The following is a 9783-nucleotide window of genomic DNA, read 5'->3' as shown; positions in this document are numbered from 1 at the left end:
GGGTGGCTCTGTCGTTGTACAGAGAGAGAGAGAAGGAGAGAGAGAGGGAGAGAGAGAGAGCAACCCCCATCCAAGTGACATGCTGCCAAAAAAACCTCCTCTGCATTCCCCCGTCAAATTTAAATGTTGTTTTGTCACTGCCGTTCCTCACATTAAAAAGATGATCCTTGCCAAGCCCTGCACGAGTGGGGTGAGGCCTAGCTGAAAGAACGGCAACCTTTTACCCTTTAGCTGGAGGTGATAATCAGGGGACGCTATTGGTGCTGTGTGATTAAAACTATTAAAAGTCAGATAGAATGGCTTGACATTTGGGATGAAGAGGCGCCTTTGTCCCGCTGATTGCCTGACGCGTCACTCTGTCTCGGTACTGTATGCGCGGTTGCACCGTTTCACATGGGACTCTGATCTTTCTGTCGCCGTGATGACAATGACGATGCTGATGAAAATAATTGGCATGAGGAGGATGATGGAGTCGTGCGTGTGGAAGATGGGTGATGAAGGTCGAGGTGGCGGTGGCGATGCGGATGATGGTGACTGTGCCGGGGGAAGTGGATTCGAGAGTTGTGGTGATTAAGTGGGTATTGAATGTGGTGGTGAGGATGAAGATGTTGGCAAATGTGGTGAAGATGGTAGTGAAGGAGGTGGAGAGGATACATTTGTTTGCTATTGTGATGAAGATGGATGTGGAGGTGTTGGTGGTGCTGGTGGAGGTGAGGTGGTAGTGAACGGGGTGGTTAGGATGAAGACGTTGGTGATTGTGATGAAGAAGGCACTGATGATAATGATGGTGAAGATGTTGACAATTAAAATGGTGGCGGAGATGATTATGATGAAGTGGGACACAAACTCTTCGAGAAATGTTGGTCTCTGTGGCAATCCTCTGTGAAATTCATAAGATATAATCTGCACAATCAGCTGCTCCTTAGCTAAGCCTGTCTCCATCTCTTTACCTCTCTCTTTCTCCCCCCCCATTTCTGTCTCTTTCTCTCTTTCTCTCTCTCTCTCTCTCTCTCTCTCTCTCAGGTGCAGTTCAGGTAAGCGTTTGTTTGGATTGGTATTAGACAAGGAGGTCACTCTTGAAATCACTGTTAACCCTCAGTGTGTGTGCTTGTTTAAAAAGGATTGCAAGGGCTTAAGCTGTTATTATGCTAATGCCGGGGCGCGAGCTCACGGCAGCCAATCAAAATCCCGGAAACCGTAAATGATTGGCAAGTCATCCGTTCCTGCCTGAACAAAGCTTTTGCGTCAATAGATTTTTCGGCTTAGCGCTTTTCAATTTCCAAACTTTTCTATGTTTGTCAGTATTGATGTTAGACGTTTCCTGACACCGAAATGTATTGTTGTAAACACAAGTTGCGCTTTAAAAGAAATCTTTATAAAGAAAACATTTGGGTTACTTTCTTTGAGTTATTATCTCTTCAGCACACTTTTATCCGAAGTGACTTAGGATAGGAAAAGGCATTAAGAAGCAGGCAGGTGTTCAGGCTCCTTGCTCAGGGATGCCTACAGATGGTGAACACCGGGCTAGTGAGTTACCTCGCAAAAGGAGAATGTAACAAGCATCATGGACAGTATTATGCTTCCACCCTACAATGATGAAATGGGACATAGAATATCGGAACATCGTAAAAAGCTACCTGCAAACAGGGTGGAGGACTGGAATGCAGATCAGCTTGGAGAGGGGAGTAGAGGGGGGAGGGAGGAGGAGGGCGGGGAGGCGGGAAGATGAGGAGGGGAGGGGGAGGAGGAGGAGGAGGAGGAGGAGGAGGAGGGAGGATGGGGAGGGGAGGAGAGGAGAGGGTTCGGGAGGGAGGGTGCGAAACTGCAGAATCAAGGGAGAAGCGATTTGTTTATTTTGTGGTTGGGGCTCCTGAAATTACCGCTGTCTTGCTCTTTGTTGTCCTGGCAGACTGTCTCCACGCCCGCAGCACATCGCCGCCATCGCCGCCGCACGCCGCACCTCCTAACCCTCCACACACTTTCATTGCCAAGTGTGTGTGTCTCTATTTATGTCTGCTTGTGTGTGTCTATATGTATGATGTCGTTTTTGTTGTGTGTGAGTGTGTGTTTTATGAATAGGGTGGGGGCAGCGTGTTTTTGTGTGTATCAGTGTGTGTGCTGAGCTGGGGGGGTAGTGTTTGTGTTTGTGTTTGAATGCGAGCGTATTTATTTTTGTATGAATGCGTGCGTGTGTGTCTGTTTTTATGTATGTGTGTACTATATTTGTGTATGTATGTTTAGTGCGTGTAATAACTTATTTGTGTGCGTCATGAATAGGTGTTGGAGTTGTGTGTGTGTGTGTGTGTGAGTGTGTGGGTGTGTGTGTGTATGTGTGTGTTATGAATTGTTTCTGGTATAGTGTGTGTGTGTGTGTGTGTGTGTGTGTGTGTGTGTGTGTGTGTGTGTGTGTGTGTGTGTGTGTGTGTGTGTGTGTGTGTGTGTGTGTGTGTGTGTGTTTGCATGACAAGGCGGTGCTGTCGAGAACCGCAGCGCTGGAAGGCAGAAGCAAAGTTCACATCCCAGCGCTGCGTGCTACTGGTGTGAATCAGCCTCCTCCCGTTGTTATGGCAACCAGCCTACCCATAGCATGGCCGGGGAGGCTGGAGGGATGGGGAGGAAAGGGGTTCCAGTGGGCCGCGCGGTATAGGTTAACTGCTACACACCTGTCCGCCTGACACACGCAGACACTTCACCTCCCTCTCTCTCTCTCGTTCTCCCTCTGTCCCTCTCACCTCCTCTCTCTTTCTCTCTCTCTCCCTCCATCCCCCTCTTTCTCTCTCTCCCTGCCCCCTCTATCGCTCTCTCTCTCTTTCTCTCTCTCTCTCTCTCTCTCTCTCTCTCTCTCTCTCTCTCTCTCTCTCTCTCTCTCTCTCTCTCTCTCTCTCTCTCTCTCTCTCTCTCTCCCCCCCCACACTCTCTCTCTCTCTCTCTCTCTCTCTCTCTCTCTCTCTCTCTCTCTCTCTCTCTCTCTCTCTCTCTCTCTCTCTCTCTCTCTCTCTATCTCTCCCTCTGTCCCTCTCTCCACTCTCTCGCTCTCTCTCTTGCTCTCGGGGTAGAGGAAGGGGTTTGCTGATAATGATACATGAGCTCCATGCGATCTACAGTTGAAATTCTCCTGCTTTTTCCTTTCTCTCCCTTCTCTGCTAGCCCCCCCCCCCCCCCCCCCCCCCCACCCCACACACACACACTCACAAAATGGCCAACCACCTGTCATCCAACTGTCTTACTGCCTTGTCTGTCAGTCATGTTCGTCTCTTAAGTCTGTCTATCCGTCCGACATTCTCTCCAACTTTTCTATATTTTATTTCATCCCCTGTCCTCTCGCTTCTTCTTCCAGTTCTCCACCTACCACTTGTTATCACTCACCCACACATGCTATCTCTCTCTCTCCCTCTCTCTCCCTCTCTCTCTCTCTCTCTCTCTCTCTCTCTCTCTCTCTCTCTCTCTCTCTCTCTCTCACACTCTCTCTCTCTCTCTCTCTCTCTTTCTCTCTCTCTCTCTCTATTTTACTCCCACACTCCATGCCCTCCTTCTCTATTAATCTCTCTTGTTTATATCAGTCGTTCTTTCCTTTATTCCATCTTTACAAATTGAACACTTTCTCTCCTCTCTTATTCTCCTGTGCTCCCCTTGCACTTTTCTTGCTTTCCCATTACTCGGGCAATACCACCACTCCCACCAACACCACCTTTCTCTCCTTCCCTCTCACTTACTCCTCTCTCTTTCTTTCATTCACTGGCTCTTTTCTTCTGTCTCTTCCTTTTCTCAATTACTCTCCGCTGCACCATCTCTCTCTCTCTCTCTCTCTCTCTCTCTCTCTCTCTCTCTCTCTCTCTCTCTCTCTCTCTCTCTCTCTCTCTCTCTCTCTCTCTCTCTCTCTCTCTCTCTCTCTCTCTCTCTCTCTCTCTCTCTCTCTCTCCCTGTTTCACTGTCTCTGGTAGAGCCATTATTTTCCCTTCCCGAGGTGTGACCTCATCCTCACTCTCTCGCCCTCCATCTTCCTTGTCCTTCCACCCTGACAGGCAGCTGCTTAAATCCCTTGTGCTGGGGACATCCTTTTTGTCCAAAGATCGAGTAAGGCCACCATACTGTCTGAGGGCAACACCCTGCATAATACAGGGACACAAGCACGCTGAAGTACACACACACAAACACACGCACACTCACTCATGCATATTTACATGCATGCACCCCTTTTTGAACATACATAGACAATATATAAATGTACTCACATTTGCACACAGACAAACGCGCAGACACACAATCACACACACGCACACATACATTATGCAAATGCATGAACCTGCATTTGCACATACAATGACAAGACATATGTTCACACACATACACACACACACACACACACACACACGCTCGCACACAAACAAATGCACACAGAGAAAAACTCTTTGTGCTATCCACCCACACAACGGCTGACGCACACGCACTCATACCGAACATGAAGGCAAACAAATTGCGTCAACGTTGCCAAACAACCGCCCATACACACACACTCACACACACACACCCACACACAGCGTTTTGGGGTTTAGTAAAGGAGACTGTGTTCACTTAATAAGCTCATTGATTGCCGTATTTTCCACTGGCTCGCTGTGCGACTTGATCTCCCGTCTATTGATTTCCCCTTCACTATGGGCGCAGATGCAGACCAGCGATACTGCCTTGTGGGTGTGTGTGGTTGTGTGTTAGTGTATGTGTGTGTGTGTGTGTGCGTATATGTGTGGGCATCCGAGTTTGCATTGTCATTTTGCTGGTATGTGTGCGTCCACAAGCCTGCATGCAAATGCCTGTGTGTGTGTGTGTGTGTGTGTGTGTGTGTGTGTGTGTGTGTGTGTGTGTGTGTGTGTGTGTGTGTGTGTGTGTGTGTGCGTGCAAATATCCAGCTGTTCATATGCCCTTCTCAGCAGTTTGAAAAAAAGCAAAGCCCAAGGCTTTCTCTGGAGTGTGTGTGTGTGTGTGTGTGTGTGTGTGTGTGTGTGTGTGTGTGTGTGTGTGTGTGTGTGTGTGTGTGTGTGTGTGTGTGTGTGTGTGTGTGTGTGTGTGTGTGTGTATCCATGGCTGCGCCAGCCATGCGCCAGCAGACCGTTTAGTCTGAAGTACTCTGTCTGGTCGCGTTAGGCTAACCAAAGGGGTCTCCAGAGTTCAATAGCCCACCCCTTCGCACACCATCCACCGCCACCCACCACCCACCACCCACCACCATCCACCACCCACCACCGCCACCACCACCCATCACCACCCACTGCCACCACCAACCGCAGCCCCCCCACCGCTAGACCCCTAGATGATGTGGAGGACAGTGCATTGAACAGGGTCATTGGACTGGTTGGTTATTACACACTACCCACTGAGTTTGCATCGATCCCTGTGCAGCTCACAGTGCTGATGAGGTGGTGTGGGCCCTTGTGTACACATTCATACCGTTCTGTTAGCCGCCGTTACACACTGCAGAATTTATCACTCACACACACACACGCACACACACCCACAAAAACGTCTTTAGTAAGAAAGACTGTACTGTGTGTCGTGTCTTTTCTCAAATTGTTATATTCTTTTGTTACAGTCTCTTGGATTTTATATTTTTAGATTACCTGGCAAATTGTAGCTTGTAATCCTGTTGAACTGTGTTCGATTTTTGGAGCACACTGTTCTTTTTGTGTGCCATGTATTTAAGGTATGAAGATGGTGGAAAGAAATCAGGTAAACAGCATGTGATTGACAGACTTGAGTCAAGTCAACTTTAAAAGTATTTCAATTTTTCTGAAAGGCTGACTTATTCATGTCTTGTTCAACTTTACAAGTTGTTCACAAACGCTATTTCATGTTGCATGAAAACAAGACAGGAGTCAAATGCTAAACTTTATCTGATGGCCTAGTGGCCTTGTCCTTTTAAACAGTATGATACATTTTTTAACTGTATCTGATGTCATGTCCTTTTATTCAATTGTATCTTATATTTCTTAAGGATATACTTATGTATTGTGCTTAAGTCTAGTGCTGCTAAACTGTATCTGGTGTCTGAAGGCTAGACTTAAGTCTAGTGCTCTCCAAGTGTATCTGAAGGACAGACCTACGTCTAGTATTGTTGAACTGTATCTGATGTCTGAAGGATAGACTTAAGTCAAGTGCTGTTCAACTGTGTCTGATGTCTGACGGCGTAATTAGGTCTAGTGCTTATAGCTAGTGCTGTTCATCTGTATGTGATGCCTGAAGGACAGACTTAAGTCTGGTGCTGCTGAACTGTATCTAATGCCTGAAGGACAGTCATGAGCCAGTCTAAGGCTACTTCACGTCGTATGAAGGACAGTTAGGTGAAGATTGATGTCCGACGACAGCTGTAAGAAGACGATTCTTCAAGGCCGCCATTGTTTTCCTTTTGACAAACTAACGGCGTGGCAAGAGTGATCGTGTCATTGGTGTGTCATCCCCCCTCACAGAGGAGCCATCAATCATCCCTGCGGTGACACCTCTCCGTCTCCTTCGCTTTCTCTCCTCAAAGTCCCGGAGACAATAGCAGCACCGCCGAATTCTGATCAACACCTTTACGTGTTCAGAACGACGTGCATGTCAGGTAAAAAAAATAGTTTGTTTTGGCCTGTCGTCCATCTTCCTTAATAGTGCTGCGAGTCGGTTGACCTTTGAAAATGTAAACACGTCTCCTTTTTTGTGTACTTCCAACCTGGGACTCTGTACAATATTCCCTTTATTCACGGCGGCCATGTTTGCTTTCTTTATCTGGCTCCCTTGCTGCTTTCTAGCACTTTTACTCTGAATCAAGCTCTCACTTCATCTCCACGTCTTTCTCTCTTACTGCCGTGTGTTTGTGTGTGTGTCTGTCATTGGCACACACTCAAAAACATTACAGTCACAGTCGTCGTGAATGAGTCTACCAATCCCGGCAGAGGCGGCCAGGGGTGCGCAGTGTTGAGACTGAGGCCGGATCGATCAGAACAATCACATTCACTGCGTCTTAATCTGACGGCGGCGCGCTTTGAGCAGAGGGGTAAACCGGCGATGGTCCACGGGTAACCATGACAATTGCATGCAGGCGGCCATGGAAGTTCGCTCATAACAGTGAACACGATCCTACACATAGGCTGGAGAGTCGTACACAATGGAGCCCATTTCACAGGTCGTCAATGGAAGGGCAAAGCAACTTCCTGCTGCTGTCATCTGAACATGAGCTGGGCTTTATTTATGTCTGTCACATCAGCAGCAGGGTCAATGCATACTAGAATACACTTTACTACCTGAAACAGGAGGTGTGGAACTGAACCAGGTGCGGCTGATGTGGTGAGTGTTCCTTTTCCTGTTGTATGCTGTGTATATGTTGTGTATTGTGTAGGCCTTCATGTTGTCTGTGATGTGTATGCCTTCGGGTTGTCTGTGTGTGGGGTGTTGTGTAGGCCTACGTGGTGTGTTTGTGCTGTGCATTGCGTAGGCCTACGCGTTGTCTATGTGTCACGTATTTTGTAAGCCTACGTGTTGCATTTGTGTTTTGTATTTCGCTGGCCTACGTGTTGTCTGTGTGTTGTCTATGTGTTGTGCATTGCATAGGCCTGCGTGACGTCTATTTGTTGTGCATTGTGTAGAGTAGACCTATGTGTTGTCTATTCGTTGTCTATGTGTTCAGTACTCTGTAGGTCTACGTGTTGTCTATGTGTGTGCTAGTGTTGTGTACTGTGCCGGGAGAGTGTATATATATAGCCTGAACAGTGATTGAACGATGAGTGATGATGGGTGTAGTCCTACTATTGATGGATTATTTTCTGTGTTTTATCTCCGTGTAGTTATGTGCATGATTGAACGCTGTAATTACAGTCTGAGCACAACCCAGTCCACAATCACTTCCAGCTCACTGACACTGCTGAAGGCACAACTTGCCAATCTTGTAGAGGAATCACACAGGAACGTATTTTAAAGAGTGATCGTCGATTCAACAAAAAGGTTTTAGCCACCTTGAGGGTTTGTCTTTATTTTTGGGATTTTTAAAGCAGCTTGAGCTATAGGCCTTTGTCTATGTGTAAGTAAACAGCCACATTAGGAGTGAGAGAGAGCGACACACACACACACACACACACACACACACACACACACACACACACACACACACACACACACACACACACACACACCGAGATAAAGGGACATAGTGTTAAATATGAATTGAGAGAGAAATCAAAACACACACACGCACACACACATACACACACACAAAGAGACACACACAGAGTTAAACAAACAGAGAGAGAGAGAGAGAGAGAGAGAGAGAGAGAGAGAGAGAGAGAGAGAGAGAGAGAGAGAGAGAGAGAGAGAGAGAGAGAGAGAGAGAGAGAGAGAGAGAGAGAGAGAGAGAGAGAGATACACAAACACACGCATTCACACTCACAGAGTATAGGCTAGATACTGAAGTTGTCAGTAGGCATCTGTCCACACAAGACGGATAGCACAAATCTGCGCGAGTTAAACAAACGAGAGTCTATATCGGGTCCTGCTGCGTCTCCCCGCTCCGCCCGGGACGCGGCAGAATACCAATTAAGGGAGACGGGAGAGAAACACCGGCAGCAGCAGCGATCTCATTAGCGATGAGAGCACGCGGTAGCCCAACGACTCTGCGCTCGTTTATCCCATCCAAACGTCCCCCGCCTCCACAATTCACCGCGGGAATTCGCAATCTAATTATTCCCTGAATGAGGTCATTAAGGCGATAACATCCGAAAAAGCGACATGAGCAACTATTGGTTTGTGGCAACGTGTAATTGACTCACTCATTCAGGTATCGTTTACATGCAATGCGCTCATCCACTCCGCAGCAGCACTGTGATGTTTTGGACTATTTAAATGAATAACTGAAGGGTTTTCATGTCTATTGCATATTGCACTGATGTTTTGTCCCATTGCCAACAGAAATGTAACGTACCTTTCAGCTCCGCGTAGACACACTTGAATTTTCGATTACGTCCTCACTGGCCGTGCGGACAGTTGCAGCCAAAAATGATAAATCTCACTTGAAGTCACTTAACAAAAAAATAAGTTGAATCATCATTTCCCCCAACCTCCTTCTTAAGGGTTCACTTGCTCCGGACGGAGCGGACAGATCAGGTCGTCCCGTCCATCGCGGCGCGATGACAGCCAAAGCAGACCAACCCGTGGCAATTATAGGGAGCATATGTGTGTGAAGATATGCAGAATAATTCTCTCTCTCTCTTTCTCTCTCTCTCTTTATCCCTCCTCGTCAGATGAATGTTTTCCTTGTTGAATGTTTCACACTCAACGTCGGAAGGCGTCTGGTCCACTCCGCCAACTCTACGCTGGCTCCCAATCCATCTCTCTCTCTCTCTCTCTCTCTCTCTCTCTCTCTCTCTCTCTCTCTCTCTCTCTCTCTCTCTCTCTCTCTCTCTCTCTCTCTCTCTCTCCCTCTCCCTCTCCCTCTCCCTCTCCCTCTCCCTCTCTCTCTCTCTCTCTCTCTCTCTCTCTCTCTCTCTCTCTCTCTCTCTCTCTCTCTCTCTCTCTCTCTCAAACAACGGGCACGCAAACACGCGAATCAATTCGCGTGCGCACATGCACAGGCACATTCGCACACGGGGGGAGGGGGGAGTATTGCATGGTGGCGAGGTGGTGGTCAAACAGATCGCATTGATGCTCACTTTGTAAACATGATTTAAAACCACGACTTGTGATTTGACAGCTGCGGGATAAATATGGCATTTGTTTTTTGGAGTGATCACCGCTGCTGAAGCGGGCCGCTTCAGCCCCGCGGAG

General features: G+C 47.7%; 1 protein-coding gene across 1 annotated transcript in view; it reads right to left on the bottom strand.

Moving 5' to 3' along the window:
* The window catches only part of lrrc24 (leucine rich repeat containing 24), a 19170-nt gene extending 9800 nt beyond the window's left edge, over positions 1 to 9370 (bottom strand). Inside the window, exon 1 of the mRNA XM_030364457.1 lies at positions 8942 to 9370. The gene's annotated coding sequence lies outside the window, so the exon portion shown is untranslated. The remainder of the gene's footprint in view (positions 1 to 8941) is intronic.
* Between the last annotated feature and the right edge of the window lie 413 nt (positions 9371 to 9783).

The sequence above is a fragment of the Gadus morhua genome, chromosome 8, assembly GCF_902167405.1.
Source record: "Gadus morhua chromosome 8, gadMor3.0, whole genome shotgun sequence".
In the NCBI taxonomy this organism is placed as follows: domain Eukaryota; kingdom Metazoa; phylum Chordata; class Actinopteri; order Gadiformes; family Gadidae; genus Gadus; species Gadus morhua.
Note: the sequence above shows the minus strand (reverse complement) of the source record. Positions and strands in the feature narration are given on the sequence as shown.